At 36.7% G+C, this 26,484-nt stretch overlaps 1 long non-coding RNA gene across 1 annotated transcript; it reads left to right on the top strand.

Moving 5' to 3' along the window:
* The first annotated feature begins 1,134 nt into the window (after nucleotides 1-1,134).
* Nucleotides 1,135-26,484, top strand: LOC105885352 (uncharacterized). The gene is made up of 4 exons (XR_001160633.3): nucleotides 1,135-1,275; nucleotides 1,356-1,416; nucleotides 2,172-2,298; nucleotides 26,261-26,484. It is a non-coding gene; the product is annotated as an uncharacterized LOC105885352 (long non-coding RNA).

Below are 26,484 nucleotides of genomic sequence, written 5' to 3'. Positions count from 1 at the left end.
CAACATATTGTATGACTTCTTTTATATGAAATGTCAAAATAGGCAAATCCATAGAGACAGGAAATAGAGTGGTTGGTTGTAAGGGGCCAGAGCAGATGAAAAATGGAGAGTGATTCCTAATGGGTAGAGGGTTTCTTTGTGGGATGATGAAAACGTTTTGGAATTAGATAGTGGTGACGGTTTCACAACATTGAGAATATACTTTAAAAATCACTGATTTGCACCTTTTAAAAGGGTGGATATTGGTATACAAATTATATCTCAATACAAGAAAAAAGAAAATGAAGTAAAAATTATGAGCACATTAAAAATATCCTTATACAAAGCCTTTATTCATTTCCTCAATTTAAACTATACTTTTCTTTTTAGTTCTTTATCAAAATCTCAAACTAGCTTTTGAAAGAGTGGTAATCATTGACAATTTTCTGTAAAACAAAAGCAAAGGTGAAGCAAAGGATGAAATTATTTAAAGTAGCACTTGGTCATTTTGTTCCTCTTATGTGGCCATTATACATATGAAGAGAATTGCCCCAGGGCCTGATGGCTTCCCAGTTTCCACACCTGTTCTCATAATGCCCTGCTATATTGTGGTTCCCATCTGTAGATTTCCATGAGACTCCCTTTGTCACTAAAATAACCCACATTTAATTGAACTGGCTTAACTAGTTACTGTACCTTGTAGTCATACAAACCTCACGAGAGCAAGCATTTACTCTGCCTTCTACTTTGTAACTTTTTTTCACCTAACCATATAGTATGAAAAATCTTTCCAATGTCAACAAATGTATACTGTATAGGAATCATTTAAAGTGACTACAGAGTGTTTCATTGTGTGGCTGAAACATAAAATCTGACTAGGCTTCTGTAATTAGACTTTTACATTTAAGGACATGATTGTCCTCTCCATTTGCTTAAATTATTTTCTTCATCTAGTTTTTATTGAATTCTCAAACAGAGTTTTGATTAGATAAACCCTCAAAATTTTCTCTGAAGAGAACAAAACCTAAAAAGATGGAAGATCTACAATAAAATGATGAATATTTTCACATTCCCATGGGTGCTATAATACTGCTGAACATGAAGCAGAATTCAGAATTCTATCAAAGAGAACTAATGTCACAGAGAGTTGATGTCACACAACCTTTGTCCTAAGTATATAAAAGACTGAGCCAAACAATGGTTCTGTAGTCTCCTAGCTTTGGCTGAAGAGAGTGCTTTTAAAAGTCAGATTTTAAACCTTGGATACTAGCTATACATGATGAGGATCCACCTTTTGTAAGTCATATGCTTGAGAAGTGCCTTACTGAAAAGGTCTTATTTCCTAAAATTAATTCTGTTTTTAACTTACTTTTCAGTTGACCCTAATCCAGCTGTGAGAAATTGGACCCATGGAGGATGAGTTAAGCATCAATAATGGTAATAGAATTATTTCTTTCTCTTTCTTAACTCACCTCTATTGCTTTAAGTGTAGTAGATTGTAATGGCTCAGAGTGTGTGATTGACCAAATTGCCTATTCCACATAAATTGGATTTTTAGGGAGTAAATTTATTCAGGATGAAAAATGGCAGAGAAAGGCATGTGATCTAGAAAGCCAAGATGATGAACCTAATGAAAGGGTTGGCTGGATGCTCTCTAGTTTTTCCTTAAACTCTGAGATTTCTTCACTCAGTTATCCTAGAGATAATTCAAAACACTTTTTCCCTGAAAATTCTTCTCCCTTAAAAAATGAATTTGGGTATTCTCAGTTTATAGGATTAATATTTTGGGGGGAAATTTAATTCCCTTAGTGATGCCTAAAGGATAGTTTTTAACATGGCTTACAGCAAGGAGTTAATTCCTTGTCTCATAGTGAACATTATTTTGGAATTTCTAGATGTGTAGAAATTCAAAGGCATGCCAGTTTTTGATAGCTCTACACATTATTTCATATATTAAGGAAGAGTGATGCTTGTTTTTTTCCTTTGACTTTCTTACTCTCTGATTTGGTAGCTTTTTATTCATCATCAACTTTTGTCCCACCATTGTGCCAAATTAGGATCCTCAGCTTCTCTGACAAGATTTACAGTTGTTTTTGTAAATACATAGATTTATACTTGAAGTTCTTTCTTCCTTCATGTTGGAGAGGGAAGCTACATTCACACTGACCATGTGCGTACACTTCTCTGCCTAGGTGAGTATGAATCTACTGATATCACGAAGAAATTTATTATCGGCGTCTTCACCATCTGCCTGGTTTTCATACTCGTGCTGATTACTCTTCTCAGCTGCCTTCACATCAAATTGGCCAAGACAAGGATGTGAGTCACTGTGGTTTAACAGCGTAAGAGCCCTTCAAATGGGATTTCTAGGGGGCATTTCCTTTCCATGATGGACATGCAGCCTCTGCCCTGTGCGAAGTCAGAAACAGGAAGAGAGTTTTCAAAAACTGAGGTTAGATTTCAAATCTCGACTGTCTTCACTTGATTGGAGCTGTGAACTTGTAAGGAGAATGTTCTCAGCCTGGTGGGTGGTTCTCTGAATCAGTGCAGCTTTGCTGTAATTTTAAATAATTCAGCTGCGTTTGATATCAAGTGCTTGATTCGACACGTTGAGCTCTCCATCTATCGTAGGCACTGAAGACTGAGGACACTGTGGAGGTGTGGACACATGTCTCTGCCTTTCATTCATTCAGTTGACTAGATGAACTTTTGCCTGAGTTAGAGAGTGCTCCAGCTATTTTCTCTTTTTCATGGTTATCTTGGGGACAGTGAGGTGGTCTATGGAACTGTGGGAAAGCTCAACTGTTCGTAGGTCCTGGGAGACCAATAAAAAGGAGGTGTAAGTCAGACTGTAGATAATTAATTTGAATCTCTTTCCAAAATGTTTTTTACTATTTCACTAGCAGGGGAGCAATTACCATTTTCTCTCATCTGAAGATTCTGGTGCTCCACATTTATGGTATGCTTGAGTGTCCAGACTATCCCTGAAGTTACACCGCATTGGTGCCACCTGTAGTTAAATGATTGTCCTCTCTTCTTCAAATCCTGTCATTTTTACATACACATCATTTTTGTAAGATACACATACCATACTGAAAATCAGCCTTTGGCCTTCACAAATCCTATTATCTACATTTTTGATGAGCATGAGTCACTTCTCCAGAATTTATGAATGTTACAAAGGCATAACATTTTCTTCCAAAATGCACCTTTTGAAATACTTTGGCTCATATTCTGAACACAGGTTTGAAATATGCCTTTTACCCAAGTGACATTGGTGGGAAGATTTCCAACATATACATTAGTCTTTATTTCTTTTCTGTGCAAGTTGGGCTCCTCTCTTTCAGTTCTGGTTGATCCACCTAATATGCACTTTGGCTCAGTGATTATCTGATCAGCCCAGCAACCACTGTACTGTCCCCCCTTTCAATAATAGCCAATGTCACAAATGCACCTCATTCTCATGTGTATCCAACAGGACTCGTGGATTTTTTTTTTACTATCAATTACAATTATTATTATTTTGTTAAAATTGTCTCAAATTTCACCAGTGGGAGCCCCTCCAAACTGGTTTCTATGTCTTTTTAAATCTCTTTCCATTAATCTTTGACTATTTATTTGCTTCCAGGCAAAATAGTTTGTGCTTTTCCTGCCCTAAACCTAGAATAAACCATTTCTGCAAGGAGCCCTGATTCCTGTTAGTGGGGAATAATATAGCAATCGGGATCTGAGTACTAAACATACTCATTGCTATACTCATGGATACCGGTGTGTCATTGCTTCTTAGTGAATGAAGGTAGAAAATATACATTTTTCTTTACATATAATGGATTTATTTAAACATTTCTAACTCTAATACAACGCTATGGGATTTTTTTCCCTTAACTTCTTTGATTTAAATTTATATATCATTTCCTTTACACCAAAAATTATGGTTTGTAATACATACACATACAAACACACATACACAAAATAATTTCAGTTACATTACCAATATTACCCCTAACAATAAAGCTACTGAGTAAAGTGTAGGATTTCTTTGTAGTTCTTTTTTGTTATGCTTTAAGGACTTATAGGAAGAGTTTTATATACTTGAAATAATTCTGTATAGTTACCAATGTGATACATAGTTAGGTTCATTTGTCTCACTTTATTTTATATTTTAGGGTTTGCTTCTTTATTTAATTTGATCTTTTGAATGTATAGAATATTTACTTGGTTCAAAAGTCAAAAATAAGTAAGGTATATTCAGGGACATCTTATTTTTATCTCTATCCTGTTCAACCCCTATTCCCCTATTGAAAACTACTACTTTCTGATTTATGCTGGTGTTTAAAAAATGTTTAGCAAATATGTATATATTCTATGTTTTCCTTTCTTACTATGCATACAAAATGTAGCATAGTATTAATATATATACAGTTTTGCAACTTCTTTTTTCACTTGACAATCTATCTGGGAGCTTATTTTATATGAGTTACTATATCGATCATCTTCATTCCTTTTTATTAGTTTGATAAATAGTCCTCTTTTCTGTGTATGTACTATAGTTTATTCACCAATCCCCTATTGATGGATGTCTGAGTCGTTCCTAATCTTGTAAAATTAAAAATAATGCTGCAATGAGTAGTTTTGTGCATGTGTTTGTTCTACATTTGTGGAGATGTATCTCAGGATAGATGCCTTGAAGTGTATTGACAATTCTTCTCCATAAAGATTGTAGCATTTGCACTTCCACTAGCAATGTGTAAGACTGCCTATTTCTCCAAAGCCTTGTCAATAGCATATGTTGTAATTTCTGGATTTTTGTCCATCTAATGGGTGAAAAATGTTATTAAGTTTTATTTTGAGTTTCTACTCAAAACAGAGTTAGTTTGCACATCTTTTTTTTTTTTTTTTTAATTTAAGGGCCACTTGCCTTTCTGCACAGGTCTTTCGCTAGTATTTCCTTCAGTTTTTTTTCTGCTTTATTGTCAAGAGTATATACAAGAAATATTAGTACTTTGATAATAGTTGTACAATTTTTCTTTCAGTTTGGCAGTATGTTTTTGACTTTGGATATAGCAAATTTTTTTTTAATATTGGGTTTTTAGCAGCTTCATTGAGATCTTATTCACATATCATGCAATTCACCCATTTACAGTATACACTGCATTGGCTTTTAGTATATTCACAGAGTTGTGCATTCATTACCACAATATAGTTCAGAAAATTTCATTACCCAAAAATAGATACCCTTCACCTATCCTTTCAGTGCTAGACAACCACTAATTTACTTTCTATCTCTATAACCACATACTCAAGAAAAATGTTTTTTTCCTTTTTCCTCTCAATTTTTGTGTAGTCAAATTTCTCTCCCTTTGCTATTGCTTCTAGATTTTGAGTCAGAGTTTGGAAGGTTTTTCTACTCTCAAGTTAAAAAGGAATCCACCTTTACTTTTACTACACTTCTTGTAGTCTTTGTACAGTTTTATTGTTTACATTTAGATCTCTGATTTATTTGGAATTTATTTAGTGAATGGCATAAAGTGTGGATCTAATTATTTTTTTCTAAATGACTATATAGTTCCAAGACTTTTATTGAAAAAGTCCCTCAGTATTAGTTTCCTATTGCTTCTGTAACAAATCACCACAAATTTAGCAGCTTCAAACAACACAAATCTATTATCTTACAATTCTGGAGATCAGAATTTCAAAACCAGTTTCACTGGGCTAAAATCAAGGCATTGGCAGGGCTGTGTTCCTTCTGGAGGTTCTAGGGCAGAATCTGTTCCTTGCTTTTTCCAGCATCTAGAGACTGTCCCATTCATCGGCTCATGGGCCCATCACATGACCTCTGCTTCCGTTGACACATTTCTTTTTCTTCTTTTGACCCTCTTGTCTTGCTTTTTTTTTTTTTTTTTTTTTTTGAGACAGAGTCTCGCTTTGTTGCCTAGGCTAGAGTGAGTGCCATGGCGTCAGCCTAGCTCACAGCAACCTCTAACTCCTGGGCTCAAGCGATCCTTCTGTCTCAGCCTCCCAAGTAGCTGGGACTACAGGCATGTGCCGCCATGCCCGGCTAATTTTTTCTATATATATTAGTTGGCCAATTAGTTTCTTTCTATTTATAGTAGAGACGGGGTCTCGCTCTTGCTCAGGCTGGTTTCGAACTCCCGACCTCGAGCAATCCACCCGCCTCGGCCTCCCAGAGAGCTAGGATTACAGGCGTGAGCCACCGCACCCGGCCTTGTCTTGCTTTTATAAGGATTGCTGTGATTATGCTGGACCCACCTGGGTAATAGAAGATAATCTCCACCTTTCAAGATCTTTCATGCAATCGTATCTGCAAAGTCCCTTTTACCATTTAAGGTAGTATATTCACAAATTCTAGGGATTAAGATGTGGATATCTTTGCAGGGCTATTATTTGGCCTACCGTATTATCTTTCCCCAGTGTTCTAAGATGATACTTTTATCATTATCAAATTTCAATATTTGCTTGTGTATATTTCTAGAGTGTCTAGTTCTATTTGTCTGCCATTACCACGCTGTTTTAGTGAAAAAGGCTTTATAGCCTGGCTAGCTTTCCACTCTCATTTCTTTGCTTTTGTTTGAGGTTGTCTTGGCTGGTTTTGATTGTTTATTTTTCCACATAAATTTCAGAATCAACTTGTTCAGCTGTAGGAAAGAAGGTTTTTGGTATTTTATCAGAATTGCTTTACATTTATTTATATGTGAACTTATGGAAATGTGACATTTTTATAATGTTGATCCACCCTATCCAAGAATGTAAGATGCTTTCCATTCATTTAAGTCAACTCCATGCCTTTCAGGAGTGTTGTTTACTTCATATAAATTTTGCATATTTCTTACTAAGTTTATTTCTAGGTATTTTACCTTTTCACTTTGCTTTTGTAAATGAGATCTTCTCTTCAACTATATCATCAACCTGATAACTGTTTGCATTTATATAAGGGTATTGATTTTCATAAATTAATTTTATATCTTGCTACTTTACTCAGTTAGTTTATTGTTTGTAATAGTTTTATTTTCTTTTTTAGCCACACAAACAAGTCTTTAAAAGATTTTTAAAATACTTATGTAGTTTAATTTATAATTTTTTTATTGCTTCCAGATTTTGAGTCATAGTTAGAAGGCTTTGCCTACTACCAAGTTACAAAGAAATGATATATTATCAAATTAACTGAAAATAGAGAGATTTTTGCCTCTTTCCAATTTTTATAGCTCTAATTATTTTCTCTTGTCTGATTGTAGTAACTAATAGCTCCAATATAAATTTAAATAGTAATGGAGATAATAAGAAATCTTGCTTGTGCCTGACTTGAGCAATAATGCCTCCCCACAAATTAACATGTTGGTTTTGGTCTTGAGGTACATATACATATATAATGATGTTAAGGGAGTATTTGCAATATCTATTTTATCAAGTGTTTTTATCTGGAATGAAAATTAAATTTTTTTTTTTTTTTTGAGACAGAGTCTCACTTTGTTGTCCAGGTTAGAGTGAGTGCCGTGGCGTCAGCCTAGCTCACAGCAACCTCAAACTCCTGGGCTCAAGCGATCCTCCTGCCTCAGCCTCCCGAGTAGCTGGGACTACAGGCATGCGCCACCATGCCCAGCTAATTTTTTATATATATATCAGTTGGCCAATTAATTTCTTTCTATTTATAGTAGAGACGGGGTCTCACTCTTGCTCAGGCTGGTTTTGAACTCCTGACCTCGAGCAATCCGCCCGCCTCGGCCTCCCAAGAGCTAGGATTACAGGCGTGAGCCACAGCGCCCGGCCGAAAATTAAATTTTTAAAAAAGATCTTTTTAGGGCTTATGAAGATAAGCATATAACTTTTCTCCTTAGATAGTGAATAGTTTTCCTAATACTAAATTATGTTGGCATTCTTGAAGAATAGATTTTTTAAAAAATTTCTCTAATTTAACTAGATGGTTCACCTTTGTTATTCCTAATCTTGTATATCTGTAGTTTCTTTTTTCTTCACAAGGTTAGTGATTTTAGTACTTTGTTGGTATTTTGCCATTTGCCAAATTATTTATGTTTCTGTTGTACTGTTTTCTCTTTCCATTTACTAATAATTTTTGCTTTTATCTTTTACTTTCAGTTTACTTTTTTTCAACATTAATTTTTGTTATTTTATTCTCTTATTTTTATTAATATAAATGAGGAGATGGCAAGCTTTTTGGGTAAAAGATCAGATAGTATATATTTTTGGCTTTGTGGGCCATATTGTTTTTATTACAACTACTCAACTCTGCCTTTGTAGTAAGAAAGCAGCCACAAACAATAAGTAAGTGAATGTCATGGCTGAATTCCAGTGTAACTTTATTTATCAAAACAAATGGCAAGTTGAGTTTGGCCCCTTGGCAGTGGTTTGACAATCTCTGGTAGGAATTTTATTTTGATCATAGCTTTAACTGTATCCCACAGAGTATAATACGTAGTGATTTTTATTTTTAAAATTTTATTTTAGAAATTTTGCAACATAAGTTTATTTTTCCTTTAACTCAAGGGTTATACATTAGTTTAAAAAATGTTCAGGTAAAAAAATGTTCTTTTTAAAAATGTTTCATTTCTAGTCTCATTGCATTGTGATCAGTCAGATGTTTTTGCTAATTCTACCTTGTAGAACTTATTGAGATTTTCTTTGTGACCCAATATATGGTCAAATGTCATTCATGTTTCATAAATGAAAAGATAGTATGTTTTTTAATAATTAAGGAGCAAAGTTTGTTGTATTTTCATAATATTTACCTTATTATGTTGTTTATATATTTGTTTCCTTGATCTGCCTTGAATTGAGTGAGTTAAGGTCTCCTTTTAGTAGACATTCTATTTCTCATTGCATTTCCTATAATTTCTGCCTTATGCAGCTGAGTTATGTATACACAGGTAATTATAAGCATTACAGTTTCATTGTGAATGATGACTGTTCACATTATAAAAAGTCCTTCTTTGTCTTATCTTTTGATTTATTTTTACTTGAATTATTCTACATTGTCAGACATCAAAATCACAAACACTGCTTACTTTTTTTTTTTTTGGACATTCAGTGGCTGGTGGAAGTACAATGACCACCCTCCAGGGCCTTCACCTGAAACAGCCTGTTTCCCTTCAACAATATTAATTTGGATCCACTTAGCAAACTTATGAGATTCCTTTTTACCTACAATACACCTACTGGCCAGAGTACTTCATCATTGCAGAGGCCCCTGGTACCTTGTGGAGAATCAATGGGTTCTACTATGGGTAAAGCAGAAGGTTCAGTAGTGAGGGAAGAATGACATGCACACATCACAGCTCTGTCTGTAGCTCCACAATTTCCATGCCTTGAATTAGCTGCTGAATTTATGAAGTAAAGACATTGAATCACCCCTGGGCAGTGGTTCTTTCATAGATGCTCTAGATATTTTATGGACCTGAAGGAGCTCAGGAAATTTCACCCCAAAACATGACTCCTTGGTATAAAGAGTATTTTGAATCATAGGCCCCTCAGATCAACAAAGCTTTCTCTCTTATCTGCATAAACCAGATTGACTGATCCAAAGATCAAAGGGAGCAATTGACTTCCTTTCCTCTCTGTGTTATCTCAATATATTGCAGAATGCAACCAGAAGTGGCCCAAATCATTTAAAACATAATACCTGTCTCTCAGGTTAACTTACAAGTCAATCTGTTTGCCCCATCCATTCCTCCTCCCTAGCAATCATTTATCCCCCCTAAACAGAATTACCTATACTCCTCATTTCCTCCCTCCCCTCTAAAAGGCATATATAAAAATATCTGAACTTCATTGGAATATTGGGTAATCACTCTGTGATTCTCCCCATGTGCATGGTAAATGAACCTTTCTCTTATTAATCTACCTTACTTGTGAGTTGATCTTTCAGTGACCTTTCAGGGGGAAAGGGAAAGTTTCTCCTGACCCCTTACAGTTAATATTATTTTCATTGGATAATCTTGGAGGTCTCTTGGAGAAAAGTAATCATTTAGGTCTTAAAGACTTCAAGGAAATACAGGTTATTGACTTACTTTAAATTTCATTGTTTCCATATAACAATATCATACTTAGTAAAACTGTTCACTGTAATAAAATTCAATCAAAAAGGCAGCTAGGTGAGAAGAAAACATTCTACTACCATGGTACATAATATTCACTATGCTAGGGAAAACACTTGCCCTAGTCTCCTCCTAAATTCTGTGCCTGAGAACCACTAATGTATATATACATATATATATTTATATATATACACACAAATATACATTTTTAAAATTTTGTATTGAACTGTTAATCAAAGGTTTAAAAGTATATATGAAATGTGTAAATCTAAGCTGTATAATAAAATAATAAATCTAAGCTGTATATATTTCATATATAAAAGTATAAATGAAATGTATAAATCTAAGCTATACATTATTAACTCAAAAAAAAAGAAAATTTTGTGTGCTTTTTTTGCTTTTGCCTTATATGCCTTTACTCATTCCTTTATTTTTAGTCTTTCTGAATCAATTTGTTTTAAGTGTATCTCTTTGGTGAGTTAAGCCTGCTTATTTTTTTTTTTTTTTTTGAGACAGAGTCTCACTTTGTTGCCCAGGCTAGAGTGAGTGCCGTGGCGTCAGCCTGGCTCACAGCAACCTCAATCTCCGGGGCTCAGCGATCCTACTGCCTCAGCCTCCCGAGTAGCTGGGACTACAGGCATGCACCACCATGCCCGGCTAATTTTTTGTATATATATTTTTAGTTGGTCAATTAATTTATTTCTATTTTTGGTAGAGACGGGGTCTCGCTCAGGCTGGTTTCGAACTCCTGACCTTGAGCAATCCGCCCGCCTCGGCCTCCCAAAGTGCTAGGATTACAGGCGTGAGCCACCACGCCCGGCCCAAGCCTGCTTATTTTTATGAATAAAATTGATATGTTTGATCCCAGGAGTATAATGTATCTTATGTTGACTGTCTTTCATTTTGCTCTTTTAAAACTGTTAGAAAATATGTTTATATTTATGAATGTTTGTATTTTTGTTCCACGGTAGCTTTTATATTAGTAATTTAGGCAGTGTTCTCTGTTGCCCAGGCTGGAGTACAGTGGTGTGATCATACCTCACTGCAGTCTCCAACTCCTGAACTCACATAATCCTCCTGCCTTAGCCTCCTAAGTAGCCAGAACCACTCCATCTGCCTAATTTCTTTATTTTTATTTTTTGTAAAGATGGATCTCACCATGTTTCCCAGGCTAGTCTCGAACTCCTGGCCTCAAGCAATCCATCTGCCTTTGGCCTTCCAAAGGCTGGGATTTCTCTCTCTCTCTCTCTCTCTCTTTCCTACAAGTTGCTTTTCTGTTTCCTCATTTCAATCTCTTTGCCATGTTGAAGGCTTTCCTCCTGATGAATGGCTATCCTTAGAAGCTGAGGATCTTAGCATTCTATATGTAAAGGTCACTTAATTTCCCTGCTTTCATTGTTCCCTATTCTAGATACCTGCTCTTTTATTCTCTCCAAAGAAGTCTTTTTGCTGTGGCTGGACAGGATCTGTAAACTGACTGTGTGCAATGAGGGAAAGGATATGGTAATTTAACTGCTTCTTGAACAGACTCATATCCCAGTCCTCCTCAAATTTAACAATTCCTGTTAACCCTTACTTCCACAAATACCTAGTGCTACCTATTTCTGAGGCTTTTGTGGGGATTCAGTGGTATAAATTAGATTGTTTCTCAACTTTCCTCACTGCTGGCTTGATAAGTAATTTTCTCATATCTGCCCTGATATTTAAGACTCATTCACTTGCTTTCTAGCTTCCAAAATGTTGTTGCTATTTTGCTCCTAAACTCTTCTCTATGTCCTTGTAGGTTTATGTCTTTTTTAATCCTATTACTGTTTTTTCATGGGCCTGCAATAATAAAAACAGATATATGTTCCTCTAATGAGCCATCTTTATTATGAGTCCCCAGTATGGGATTTTTCCTCAAGATATTTTTTAAATTCCCTTTTACTCTTTCTTGCACTGGTTTTCAATACCAGCATCCTCACAGCTCCAAGTTGTACTTCAGGCATTACATTGGAGACTCCTTGTCTGTCAAATATTATTTTTCAGAAGAATCACATATAACTCTGTTCTTATTATGATACCACTTGGAAGAGCACATATTTTTCAAATTTGGGGCATGTTTTCTACAACTTGTAGACTTTGTTTGATTTCTAAACTCCGTAGGAATTTCTGTTCTCTGACTTAGGATGCTGGGGTCATTCTTTTTAATATGCTTTATCTGGTCAGATATGCCTGACCTTACATCTAGTTTGGGAAGAGTCACTTCTCTTACAGTCATATTCACAACTGAGAGCAATGCAACTTTCTCAGCACTGCTTTAAAATTAACAAACAACTTCTTAAATGAATATTCATGGCATTAGCAAAGTTAATGGAAATCAAAATGTGAGAAAGGTCTTTAAACTTTCCTGACACCCAAACAAAAAAAAAAAAAAACCTTTTGAGTTTCTTACCAGCTTCTATTCATAGGCATTGATAAATTTTTCATAGCTCTCATAGTGTAGATACAATTTTATGTTCTGTTTTTCATTTACTGTCTCATAATAGTTTCCCTGGCCGTTGAATAGTTTTCAAAATTTTAAATCTTAATAGGATCCCCAACAGGCCACTTTGAGAAAAGCACAGGAAAGCTGATAGAGACACCCACACTATTTCTCCCAAGCAAACCCAAATACATATAATGAGACATCTAGATGGAATTGTTTGTGGGAAAAATACACTATCCCAGTTTTTCTCAACCTGATAACTAACTGGCCCATATTAAGCTCCCTATTTTGATCCTTCTCAGCCATAACCTCATCCTGGCTATAAACATGCTTAACTGTTCACATCTTTGTGCCCCATTGAGTATAGTTGTAGAAGTCCTGACACATCTGCTAAAGAGCAGGTGTGACAAACTGGAGCAAGCCTCTTTCACCCCAGGCTGGGCTGAAGAACTGCATTAGAAGACTGAAGGGGTAGGAATGGAGCCCATAGGACCACTATGGCTGGCAACACTCACTCTTTGGCACTGCTTGTCACTTCTCCCCATGTCTTTTCTATGTGTCTTCTTTTCTGGCCCCATTCCCCTTGCACCCTGCATTCAGTATTGGTTAAGTTCATTCTGTATCCAAATCATCTCTCCCATTATCTTCTCACCATTCTCTCCACCATTGTCCTGCCCTAGGCCTTCATAATTGAATCTTCGATTTGTTACATATGCTCCTTACAGGATTTTATTCCTTCAGGTCTACTTCCCACAGCTTCCAAACACACACCCACAGAACACACACAAACACACACACATACACACTCTGGCAATATGGCTATTATTTTTCTTAAGGTGCATCTGAAAAAATTTCACTCTTCTTCATTTATTTTAAAAAAAATGTTTACTGTGTGGTGATCACATAGCATTTATTATGTTCCTGCCCTCAAGAAGCATCCCAACTATGTCAAAATAAAAGTCACTACACTGCAGTATGATGGGTCTTAGGTCTGTGGCCATCCAACCTGAAACAGAGGTAGAGAGGAGCTGGAGAAGAGTTTTTGGAGAAGGAAACACCTGAGTTGAGATTTTGGAGGGATATATATATAAATATTTAAATATTTAATTTTTACAATTTTACCAACAGCAAAACAGATTCATAGCTTCAAAAAAGATTGCACACTACCAAAGAGCATATGATGTAAAGCAACTATCTCTTGCCCAGCCCTTCAGTGGAATTCCTGGTACCCGGAAATAATCACTTTAAATTACCTCTGTTTGTAATTCTCTTAGGGGTTACTACCATATTTCTAAATAAAAGGTTCATTATAACTTTTTCTCGATTTTGTTAGATAGTGTCTTTTAACTACCTGCTCTGACAGATGAAAAATGACCTCATTTTTACTAGTACTCCAGTGGCAGGAAAACTCACCTCCTTTTTCATCTGAGGTAGTTTTAAAATACATCTTCAAGTAATTTAACACTTCTTTCAAAAGGTGAAACCTTAGTGCCTTCTCCTTGAAAATGGGCAGGATTCGCTGCTAACAAAATGTGGTAGGAGTGCTGTTGTGCAACTTCCATCTGGTCTCTCTCGGGATGCCTGGCCTCAAAACATAGACACCATGCTGTGAGGAAGGCCAAGCAATACCGTGTTTCCCCGAAAATAAGACCTACCCATAAAATAAGACCTACCCATAAAATAAACTTAGAAATACTTAGCAGGATTTCTAAGTATTTGTGCAATATAAGCTCTACCAGAAAATAAGACCTAGTGATGGGCGTGGCTGTGCAGCGTATCTGCACAACCCATGCATTTTGTGGTGGAGCGGTAAAGAAGAGGAGCAGCCCTTCTCATCTGCCACATAGTGACAGCTACTATCCCAGAGGTGACCGGAAAGGTACGGGTAGCCCCACCAACACGGTCGGCTCCCCCTGTCAGGTCCCAGCCATCCTGTGCGTGCTGCAAGCTGAGGCTTTGAAGGGAAAATAATACATCCCTGAAAATAAACCCTAGGGTGTCTTCTTGAGGAAAAATAAATATAAGACCTTGTCTTATTTTCAGGGAAACATGGTATCTATCTAGAGGCCACAGTGTGAATGTTTTGTCCTACAGCCTCAGCTAGGTAGGTTGTTAGCTAATAGCCAGGATCAACTCCCAAACGTATGAATGAGGAAGCCTTCCAAAGATTCTAGCCCCCAAGCTTCAAACCTTCCACCTGAAACCATGGGAGATAATAAATGATTGTTGTTAAAGGCAAGCCTCTTTAGTGAGTCTGAAACTGAAAAACATTTAACTTCCCCCTGGAGAAGTGTGCTCAGACTTTCAGAAACACTATGTTGATCTTTTCAGAAATCAGGATGAGAACAAAAGATATACTAGTTGGCTTTTGATTTCTTAAGTCACCATGCTGTTCACCTGATCATTCATAACTCCCTTGGTTGTAAGTTTCAGAAAATTCAACCAAAAGTAGCTCATGCAAATAATGGGAGTTTATTGTTAATATTTCATGTACCTGAGAGGGCCAGTGTGGATCTAGCTTCTACAACTTCCAGGTTTAAGTCTAACAGAAAAAAATTACCATCTCAGCAGACCCAACAAAAAGTCTGATTATATTTCACTGGCTCTGATTGTGTGTTCATCTGTGGACCAATTACTATGTACTGGGGAATGGAATGCTCTGATTAAATAGATCTGAGTCACATGAACTTCGTTGAATCATATGAATTGAAAATGGGGAAGAAGGTGATTCTGAGAAAGCATCAGGATGTAGTAACCAAAGAAGGAGAAATGAGTAGATAAAAATGACAATTGTAAGCAACATGAATGTTCTAACCCTCCTTGATATTTATTTCTAATCTTATCATATAACCTGCTTAGGCTGATGCCATCAATTATCAGTGACCTGCTGGGAGTGTAAACTGGTTTTGTGCTTTTAGTTTCCTTTCCCAATTTCTTCCCAATTCTCAGCTTCTATTTTGTACTCTATCGTGAACTTTCTGGCCCTTCCACAAGGCTTCACTGTTTTGGCTCCAAGCTAAATCCTAACTTTGGTTATAATACTACAATAAAAATCTCTGTAGACTGTAAATTTCCCTTGGTCTCAGACAATATACTTGTTTGGTTTGCTCTTTTACAAGTTAAAGCTGAATTCCAGTATAAAGATAGAATTGAGTTAGTTCTTAAAGGCCACAGTGATTGGATTTGCCTTGAAGATTCTTATTATAAAATTCACCTACTCAGACTTTTCAGTCTCTGAAATTCTTAAACATATAAGAGGATGAGAGGAAGCCGGAGTGTAAATTCAATGAAAAGTTTTACTTTAACAAGAAAGTTGAAAAGCAATTTGAGAAATGGAAATTTATCTTCATCACATATAAACTTTTAAGAATCTGCTGTACATGGCTAAAATTTTATTTGCAATATTATATAATTCATCATAGTGCTTATTTGAAAGAAAAGAGTACTTTAATGTATTATTAATTTTCAATAATTTATAATGGAGGAATTTCCATATTGTGACTTTGTGAGTTACAACAAGGAAGTCTTTTTCTTTCCTTTGAAGGCTTTTGTATGTTAGTTCTAAAATTATACTTAAAAAATTTCTCCGCTCCCTCCCTTTTTCGGAGTTGTTAACTAAATAGAACATAAGATGTTTTATCATACATGCAGAGAATAACTAGCCAAGGAGTCTATTACGTATAACCATAAATACGGTAGTATGGTATTTTAAAAATATCTACCTACCTCTGAACTATGAATATGTTTTGTTCAGTATAGTGGCACAAATTAGATTATGGATTCAATATGGGAAAAAGACATAAATTTGCAGGCATTATGCTTTAGGGATTACCTAAAATGCAGCTGCAGAAATATGTTTATAATGATTTTCTTTTCTTTGTAGTTACCTTTTTAAAATATGTATTTTAGGTTTTCTGTACAAATTTTACCAGCATTTTATTTTTTAAAAAACTATTTTTATCAAAAAATTATAATTATATACACTTATGGGGTACAATGTGATGTTTTGATATATGTATACAATGTGGCACGATTAAATCAAGCTAATTAATATATCCATCATCTCACTTACCTGTCATTTTTTATGGTAAGACATTTAAAATAAACTTATTTTGAAATATATAATACTTTGGTATTGACTCTAGTACTAAAAGTCTCAAAACCTATTCCTCTTGTCTATCTGAAACTTTGTACCTTTTGACCAACAACTCCCCATTCCTTCCTCATCACATCACAGCTCCTGGTAACCATCATGCCATTTTCTACTTCTATGAATTCTACTTTATTAGATTCCACATATAAATGAGATCATGCAGAATTTGTTTTGCCATTCCTGACTTATTTCACTTAACATAATGGCCTCCAGATTCAGTCATGTTGTGCAAATGTCAGGAATCCCCTCCCCCCTATTAAATCAGAATAATATTCCATTGTGTATATATACCACATTTTCTTTATCTACTATCTTTTGATGGACAATTAGGTTATTTCCATATCTTGGTTACTGAATAATGCTATGATAAACATGTTGGTTCAAATATGCCATTGGCATATTTATTTCAGTTCCTTTGAATATGTACCCAGAAGTGGGTTTACTGGATCACATGGTAATTCTGTTTTTAAGCTTTTGAGAAATCTCTATATCATTTTCCAAGGCTGTACCAATTTATATTTGCATCACTGCACAAGAGTTTTCCTTTCCACATCCTCTCCAACACTTGCTATATAATCTTTTTGATAAAAGCAATTCAAAAATGTGGTGTGGTGATATCTCATGGTTTTCATTTGCATTTCTCTCATGATTAGTGATGCTGAGCATTTTTTGATGTACCTATTAGCCATTTGTGTGTCATCATCATCTTCTTCTTCTTTTTTTTTTTAGAGATAGGTCTCGCTCTATTGTCCAGGCTACAGTGCAGTGGCATGATTATAGCTCACTGTAACCTCAAACTCCTGGACTCAAGTGATCCTCTTACCTCAGTCTCCCAAGTAGCTAGGACTACAGGCATGTCCCACAACTGGCTAATTTTTTCTTTTCTTTTTTTTTCTTTTTGTAGAAACAGAGTCTTGCTATGTTGCCCAAGCTGGGCTCAAACTCCTGGCCTCAAGAAATACTCTCTCCTTGGCTTTCAAAACTGCTAGGATTACAGGCATGAGCCACCATACCCAGCCTGTCTTCTTTTGGAAATGTCTGTTCAGGTCCTTTGCCTATTTTTTAATCAGGTTATTTGTTGTCTTGCTACTGAGTTGTTCGAGTTCCTTATATTGTAGATATTAATGCCTTATCAGATGTATGGTTTACAAATATTTTCTCCCATTCTGTGGGTTGTCTCTTCAATTTGTTGTTTGCTTTGCCATGCAAAGTTTGATGCCATCATTTGTCTATTTTTGCTTTTGTTGGCTGTGGTTTCAGGGTCACATCCAAAAATATCATTGTCAAAACCAATGCTGCAGAGCTTTTAATGTATGTTTTCTTCTAGGAAACTCAGTTTCAGGTTTTACAATTAAGTCCTTAATCTATTTTGAGTTGATTTTTGTATATGGTACATGATGAGGATATAATTTTATTTTTCTGTATGTGGATATCTAGTTTTCCCAACACCATTAATTGAAGAGACTATCCTTTCCCTATTGTATAGCACAGAACACTTCTGTGACCAGATGTTTAGGGATTTCTTTCCCCATACACAAAGCAGTTTTCCAGCTATTACATATAATCATAAATAGTATGATATTTTAAAAATATCTACCTACCTCTGAACTGCAAATATACCTTGTTCAGTACAGTGGTGCAAATATGATTATAGATTCAATAGAGGAAAAAGGCTTAAAATTACATGCATTATTCTTTAGGAATTACATAAAATGCAATCACAGAAATATATTTAGAATTACTTTTCTTTGTGGTTACATTTTTAATATACATATTTCCCCAGTTTTCTGTAGTTTTTCCCAATTTTCTGTAGTTTTTCTATACAAATTGTACCAATATTTTAATTATCAAAGTAGTTTTTGCTACCAGAAGACTATTCCTTCATCTGTTATGTGCAGAAACCAAAAGAACGTTTAGTTAGATAAATTAGGTTTTGGAACTTTACATTTAAACTATGTAAAATTCTGTTTTAGCAAGGCTGACAAAAAGGAAAATGTACTGATACACTGATCAATTATCTGATGTTACTTATGCCCCATGAAAATAGAAAAAGTGTTCAGCACTAGAGAGAGTGACTTTTTTCATTTACCAGTAAGCAACATCCAAGAAGAATCCTAAATTAAACATTATTCTATATAGTTGGCATTCCAGAACTTTTTATTATTATTATCATCATTATTGCTGATGCATTCTGGGTTAGTCCTTCCAGGTTAATGTCTACTGGTTACCCCCTTTTTGCTCTCCACATGTTGTTTCTTCACAATGTAATGTTGGTCCCTCATACCAGGGGGCTCACAAGGTATATAGCTGGGCCTATGACTGCCATATTGTACAAGAAATCTAGCAACTTTTGAAGTAGAGTGGGGAGTAACATTCAGGTCTGAGTAGGTCACTTGTTTCTATGCTCTTTGGAAATGATATTTTATTTGAGAGATTCAGTGATTCCATGGATCTATATAAGCTTAGACAGAGACCAGAAATATGTGTCCTACTTTGACCATCAAACATTTCTGGATGTAAGTGTCAGAGAGAAATTAGATAACAAAGATGAATGACCTTTCCTTGCTCTGCTGGTGAGTCCACTTCTTTTCTTGTTCCATTTTGGTCAGCATTGAAAGGAACTTGGCAGACATGGCTAGTTGTCCCTCATATTTATTCTCCTTTCCTCCTTTTAATAAAAGGATGCCTGAGTTTTAGCTTGGCACATCACTGCCTAGCTGAAGATTACTTTTCTCAGCCTTTCTTGTAGCTAAGTGAAGCCAAATGGAATTCAGCATAGTAGACTGGGATAGGAGCACAATAGATGTGGGAATTTCTGGTCATCTCCATAAAGAGAAGCCACTTCCTTTTGGCTTCCTTTTTCCCACGTCCCAACATCAGAGGAATGGCAACTGGAGGAGCTTCCTTGGACAGACATGCAAGCTATGTTTTAAACATGGTTGGGTCAGCCCAGCAGCCTGGTCTTTGGATGAGCATAGGGAATGGTGATCCTATCAGTCATTGTATTTGGGAATCTCTTTATTTTATCAACTTAGCCTATGAATGGGACAGATTAGCCTTACCTAACAGAACAACTCTGAAAATCTTAACTGCTATAAGAACCAGCATAGTCATTTTCATTGTCCTATGATATAACATTTATCTATTATCACCTGATGTAGTCACTAATTTAATAAACTTCTATGTCAAGATTATCATATTAAGAAATCAATAATGACAACATATAACATAACAGTGCAATACAACACACAGTGCAGGTCACAATGACAATAGCAAATGCACATATATCCTCAGCAGCATTTTTGTGCCAAAGGTGAGTCTGAGTACTGTGCATGTACAGACTTCACATCTCTTCAGCAGAGACTGGAATATCGGAAAGTCACATGCCTACATATCCTTTGGAAAAGGCAAGAGTACAGTGGAGAAACAGGGAAATGGAGAGATGTGGCTAACATATGGAACCACAAGTTGTATCTCTCTTGGAAATACATTTGCTGCTATGTAACTGGTACTAAAATATATGGTATATTGAAACTAAAATTGACAGTTTCAGTGAAACTTTAAGGCAAATATACCATTCTCAGAGGCCAAAAGGGCAGAGTAATAACATAAATCATCCAATTTGTGCCTTAAGGTAAATCCATCACCTTTTCGCCTTCCATGACCTGTCTTCTGCTCCTCTTCCCTTTTATTCTCAAGAGCGAAGGCTAGCTACACAGAGACTCAGGACAGCTACAGGCCGATGGGAATTGCTGTTAGTAGAGTTGTCTTTAGGTTTCTCTGTTATTAGAATTCCATTGCCAAGAATTTTAATGCAGCAATGGAATATATTAAGATGTTTGTAATACTCAATTGTCCTACTTAGCTACACACAAAAAATTCATTCTAGATTCAGGGCAATGACTCCGGGTCTTGGAAGCTTCACAGATAAGCCAATTCTTTCCTATATGCTGAAAAGGTGGATGTGAGAATTTCTCCTTGGAAAAGAAAACAGCCTCCAGCAGCTGAGACCTTCCCGACACAAATTTACCCTCTCCTGAGGAGCTCAAATCTCCTCTCCAAATTTATGAATATGTAAAGAGGATCTTGCCTTTCATGCCTGAATACATGGGGCACATGCTGCTGAAAATCACTGAAAAATAGACTTAATTAACATAGGAATGTGCCCAAAAGCAGTCGCATAGGGAAAAATCAAATGAGTCTTACTGTTTAATTTTATAAGCCTAGCAAACTGAATGTCTCTTGCCCACAGATCTTGAGAAATACAAGTTATTCATTTTCAAGGCTCACATTTACAATTCACATTAGTGAAAATTATCGTAATCCAGCAAGGTCAGTGAAATTAGTACCATTTGACCTCTTTATTGTGTGTCCCAGCAATTATTCAACGTGTTAAGTCACTCTTGTGGGCAAGTCATTGTGACAGGTCCCTATAAGGTGAATGGCATCACCATTTACACCATAAAAATCAACTGTTACTATGTGCTAGGTTTTGAGTTGAATAGAAAGAATAACAGTTGGTCCTTGCTTTCATGATACTTAGAAGCTAGCTAAGAAGCAAGACATAAATATGACAAGTTTAACACTTTTCCAGAGATTTTAAAGCCAAACATAATTAGCTCCTAAATAGAATAAGAGGTATCAAGTAAGTGGCATAAATTCTTAATTAGGTGCCCAATCCTGAGCCAAGAACTTTCTACATATTGTCTTAACCCTTCCTACAACTTCTGAGGTATTATCTCCATTCAAGAAAACTGAAGTTTGCAGAGATAATTTGATTAAATCCACCCAACTAGTAGGTGAGGGATCTTGTATTGGAATCCAGACCTGTCTTCTTGAATGACTTGATCGTAGGAGGCTGATTAGACTTTTTAGGCAAGAAGTGACCTAACATGAGCTGAGTCTTAGAGGACAGAGCATTTGGCTAAGAGAAGAGCAAGTGCCTTCCAAGTCAGGGTATGAGATGCTACAGTCTGAATGTTTGTGTCTCCCCAAAAGTCATATGTGAAACTTAATACCCAAGGTGATAGTATTAGGAGGTGAGGCCTTTGGGAGGGAATTAGGTCATGACGGGGGTGTCCTTATAAGGGGATTAGTGCCCTTATTAAAGAGGTCTGAGAAAGATCCCTTGCCAGCTTCCACCATGTGAATACACAACTAGAAGTGCCATCTATGAACCAGGAGATGGACCCTCACCAGACACCAAATCTGCTGATGCCTTGATTGTGGACTTCCCAGCATCCAGAACTGTGAGAAATAATTCTCTGTTTTTTTATAAGAAGAACAGAAATTTGTTGCGGTGGTATTTTGTTATAGCAGTCTGAACAGACTAAGAAGGGAAGGCAGAACTGGAAGGTGGAAGCCTGCCTGCCCAGGAAATGCTCTCAATCTAGGTGTGTGATTACCTTCTTCCTTTTGTGATTGCAGCTAACAGTTATGCTGTTAGTTGTGTCTAGTATACTCACTTTCTGTGTTTATATTTGATCTCTGTTTCATTGGTGATCTAATTGTGTAAGTTAGTTTAGGGGACAGAAAAACCTGCATTCTATTATATAATTTTTTAAAAAAAGCCCTCAGTTTCTTTCCATAGAAGGGCATCTGGATATTAGCATTTCCAATTGTGCCTAGGAGCCAAGAAGTAGATAAACACATCCGAAAGTTGACTTTTCATTATGTCCTTGAGCAGCTCATTGCAATGGAAACTGTAGTCCAATTAGGGTTTATGTTCCAAACCTAAAGTTCCAATAAAGCTGCTAAATTTGTAGAGAAGATTCTGTTTTAAACCTGCTGGAAATTTCAAGCTGGTATCTCTCAGGGTTTCTAAGATACAGTTGTCTCCAAATTGGCCCTTTGTGTTGTGCCCTGGGGCAGCACAGCAGAGTTGCAATTGTGTCTAATTAACCTCCTGCTAAACGCAAAATGTCAGAAAGGCAAATCACCAAACTAGAGAGGGATGCCTGGTTGTTGTTGTTTTCAACAAGGATAGAACTAGCTGTTTTAGATTTTGAAGCAACTACTCTGAAATTTGGCATGATATTAGTATAATTTGCATTTCAAAGATGGGATTTGAAAAGGTCTTAACTTTGATGAAGTCATATTTTAAAACCAGTAGCTCAGAAGGGCACAGAGATTCTTATAGCTGAATATTAATTTACTAGGTAAGATTTTTTAACTAAGTTTTGGCACCATGAAAAATTCTGTTGTCTGCATAACTCAAAGTGATTATCATAGCTGGATTTTTTCTTCGTTTAATAATGTGGTAGCCAGGCAGGGAGAGCAAAAGACTTTGCCTTATAATTCAGTCAGGATAAACTAAAGTATGCTTTAGTAACAACTCCCAAATCATGGTGGCTTTAAACACCAAAGCTTTATTTTGCACTCATACTACATGCTCATTGGGTCAGCTGGAACCTAGCCCTAGGGAGGCTCTGTCTCTCTGTTACCAATTAGTTTGCTAATTAGTTTTATATTGCTCTGTATCGAACTAATACAAATTTAGCAACTTAATACATGCTTATTATCTATAGGTTCTGCAGTCAGGAATCGAGGCATGGCCTATCTGGGGCCTTGGCTTCAGGGTCTCTCTCTCAGAAGGCTGCTATCGAGGTGTTGGCTGGGGCTAGGAGTCTTATCTGAAGGTTTTACTGGGGGAGGATCTGCTTCCAAGCTCATGTGATTGCTGACAGGTTTTAGTTCCTTGCAGGGAGAGAATGTGCTAGCAAGACAGAATATGCAATCTTGTGTAATATAATAATGGAAGTGGCATCCCACCACCTTTACCATATTCTATGGATTTGTTGCAGACCACCAGACCAGTCCACACTCAAGGAGAGGGGATTGCAAAAGGATGTGAATTCCAGGAGGCAGGGATTATTGGAGGCCATCTGAGAGTCTGTCCACCACCCACCAAGACAGAAAAAATGTGAACATGAGGGATTGTGTCCTGGTTCCTAAAGACATATTCCTTCCACTTCTATTTCATTGGCCACCCCAAGTCACATGGCCATATGGCAATACCTATCTTGGGTGGTGAGGGTAGGTGGACAGCTGCAATGATAACCACATTTGTCTACAAAATACAATCACTTTGATCTCTGTCGAAGAATTCACCAGTTACAAACAAAACAGTGCATAGAGGTTAAAAATTAGCTGAGTGAATTATACCATAATACCATTGTCTTTGCTTGGGTTCCTTGGAAGCAGACCCTGTGATAGGAAATTGAGTACAAGTAGTTTATTTAGGAAGTGGTCACAGGGGAGTGAGGATGGGAGGGGGAAGGGAAGAAAGCTAAAAAGGGATGTGTCATAACAGTGGTTGCTACAATGGGCAACTGTGCTCAAACCCTCTGGGAATACTCTGAAAAGTTATCACATCTGTGGGATTAGTAAGGTAGGATATTTTTCCTTTGACTCCCATCGGTCATTGGCTGAGAGCTAGTCTTAAGGGCATTAACTCCTGGACATTACTGGCCTGCCTTTTGTTTGATGGCTAAGAGAGGGTACTCGGGCAGAGTTTCCTCTGCTTGCAGTAGGACCCTGTATACAAGTGCTGGCCTGGTAAGTGATGATGGTTTTTGTGTCCTGGGCCCAACAGCATCTGCTACAACCATTAGATGTGTCTTATGTTGGACTGAAAGTCAGGGAACTAGATTTCAGAAACAAGTTTTTATAGTACTTAGTAATTTGATATTTATGTCATTGCAATTCTGCACTTCTCTCATACCCTGAACTCAACTTCAAAGTGTGTCTAGAAAGAAATAGTAATAAAAAGTAAATCCTAAGCTGCTTAGTTGTAGATATCAGTTGTAGATACAGTTTCTTAATTATTCTTACTAGTAATAGTGATAAATGATAATAATAATAAGCTGGAAAGGCCATGCATGCTTTTGGAATGTCACTAGGGGACTGTAGAGGAAGGAGGAGGAGGACAGTTTGTTGTCATTACCAGCAACTTTCCTAACTTCTTATCTGCGGATGGTTGCTGTGGAAGGGGTGTGGAGGTTAATAGGGTCGAAGGCATCAGAGGTGGGGGGACTCTGGGGGCAGTGGAGACATAGGAACAGGAAGAAAACCTCGTAACTTTAGGTAACTTCTGACCATGTGAATTAGTTTCCTGGGGCTGTCATAATAAAGTGCTACCTTCATCATGTGAATGGGGGGAGGGACACAATTCAACCCACAACACCATGCAATTCAAAATGTATTAGCTCTTCATAGATCCAAAGTACAGCCTGCCACTTAAATCCTAAATATTCCATGAAGTGTCTCTCTTTCTTTGCAACCATATAGATGCCTGCTTTCTCCATGGCATAAAAGCCTGCAATTGATTTTAGGTAGTCTTTCCTTTTTCCATAATTGTTACATGTGTGCAAATATCTCCACAGCAAATTTCTCAAAGACTGGGGCTGTAAGAAGCACAAGTCTGAAGCAGTATGTGTCCTAGATTCCCTTAACACATGTTGACATAACATTAGGTAACTGATTTTTTTTTTTTTTTTTTTTTTGAGACAGGGTATTGCTCTATTACCCTGCTGGGAGTGCAGAAAGTGTCATCATGGCTCATTGCAACCTCAAACTCCCAGGTTCATATGACCCTCCTGCCTCAGCCTACCCTCCTGAGTAGCTGGGACTACAGATGCAGGCCACCACATCTAGCTAATTTTTCTATTTTTTGTAGAGACGGGGTTTCGCTCAGGATGGTTTCGAACTCCTAACCTCAAGAAATCCTCCCACCTCGGCCTCCCAAAGTGCTAGGATTACAGGCTTGAGCCACTGTGCCCAGCCAACATTAGATAACATGCCCTTTTACAGACCAAGTTCTAGAGAGGTAGTAGTTTACAGCCCCATAGAATTTTACATTTACAGATTCCTGGGCCCCATACAGATCTAGACAATCTCCATTTTAGGGGATATGAGGTCTAAAATATCTGCATGTTCATAAGCTTCTCTAGCGATTTTGATGCAGCTATATCTACCGGCCAGTACTTGGGAGCCCCTAGGGCATAGTCCACTTTCCACTGAGTCTTTGGCCACTGCTTGCCAAGTCCATTGTCATGTTTATATATTTCTAGCCCTCCTTCTGGGGCAACATGAAATATTATATTTTTAAATTCCAAAGCACCACCTTGGCAGAGATCCATGATCAAATATGTTTGCAAAATGCTGAGTTAATCATGGTGAAATAAATATCCTTACTGTAGGACTTGTCAAAAAATTTAATAGGATAATGCATATTAAGAGCTGGGGCAGGGAAGGGTGGAATATGACATCTTCTAATCTTATTTTACTAATGATACTTTTCTTCCCTAGGGCACCTCACAAGACCATTTTTGTAAAGAACACATTTTGGGAAATGAAATCTGGAGTCATTTTCAGGAGGCTGGGCTTCCAGCTCTAACATATTACTAAGTGGAGCTAAGACCTCTTTGGATGTTATTTTCCTCATCTGTAAAATTGAGGAATTTTGTTCCAAAATATTTTTTAGAGATTGTAAAAATAATTTACTTATTTCTGAGTCACGTATGGCATGTATTATTTAATATGAAATCTACTTTACTCTGATGCATTTGATTCTTTCTCTTGATCACATTCCAGAGCAACTGAGTTTCTACCACTGGAAGATATGCTAGACCCCTTTGATGAACCATAAAAGGAACAATCATGTTTCCTCAGGAGAGGAAGGAGAGACAGATATGCACACCTTTTCCCAGTTTTTTTCTCCCTTTTCCTTGTCTCCCTCTCTCATATCATATATGTCTATCTTTGGTATTCAGAAGAAATATGTGCAATAAAAAATGCAATAAAGAGCTATGCTATTT

This window comes from Microcebus murinus, chromosome 11 (genome assembly GCF_040939455.1).
Source record: "Microcebus murinus isolate Inina chromosome 11, M.murinus_Inina_mat1.0, whole genome shotgun sequence".
In the NCBI taxonomy this organism is placed as follows: domain Eukaryota; kingdom Metazoa; phylum Chordata; class Mammalia; order Primates; family Cheirogaleidae; genus Microcebus; species Microcebus murinus.
The sequence above is the reverse complement of the archived record's forward strand: the minus strand, read 5'-3'. Positions and strand labels throughout refer to the sequence as shown.